Raw genomic sequence first — 765 nt, forward strand, 5'->3', positions numbered from 1 at the left:
ACACCAGATTGGGGGGTAGGGGTGGTGGAATGGGAACTCAGGTCAGGGTTCTGGGTATTTACCCCAGCAGGGATCTCCCTCAACACCCTCGCTGGCCCCGGCTACTCCCGAGTCGACTTCCCTTCCCACAGCCGGGCCTAGGATTCCCCAGATTGAGGCTGAGCCTTCAGCGCCTGCCCTGAGAGACACACCTGCCCAGGTCGGTGCTGCCTAATCCAGAGGGGCCCGGCCATGCCAGGCCTGGCAGGTAGGCCCATCTGGGCAGGCAGGGCTCGGGGAGGGGCCCAAGATATCCTCCTCCCAGCACCAACAATGTCGTTGCCCCAGGAAACTGCGACCCCCGCCCCTGCAGGCTGTTCCCAGCTCTATTCAGAAACCTTCGAACTGGGCACAGGCTAAGATGTAGCTTGCCTGCCCGCTCCGGGATCGCCCCGACCCCAGACCCTGCCGCAGCCCGGAGGTCGGGGAGAAGGCGGCCTCTGAGCCCCCTCCTCCAATTCCAGCGCAGACCTCCCAGCCTAGGACAAGGAATGGCGGAGGGAACAGCCTCGTGAACATGCAGCGGCTACCAGTCCGGACATGAGGCTGGCGGGGCTTCTTGGGGGGCGGGGTGGGGCTCTGTTCCGGGAAGAGACCCCATTCCCACGCCGCCCTCTCGTTCCCGGGTTCCCGAGGTTCTGGGGTGGGGGGCGGGCAGGGCAGCCCAGGCGAATCAGTCCCGGCTGAAGGGCGAGGCGCGGGGCGGCCGGGGACTCTCACCTGANA

This window comes from Rhinopithecus bieti, unplaced genomic scaffold, assembly GCF_001698545.2.
Source record: "Rhinopithecus bieti isolate Rb0 unplaced genomic scaffold, ASM169854v2 scaffold_46101, whole genome shotgun sequence".
NCBI classification, from domain to species: Eukaryota; Metazoa; Chordata; class Mammalia; order Primates; family Cercopithecidae; genus Rhinopithecus; species Rhinopithecus bieti.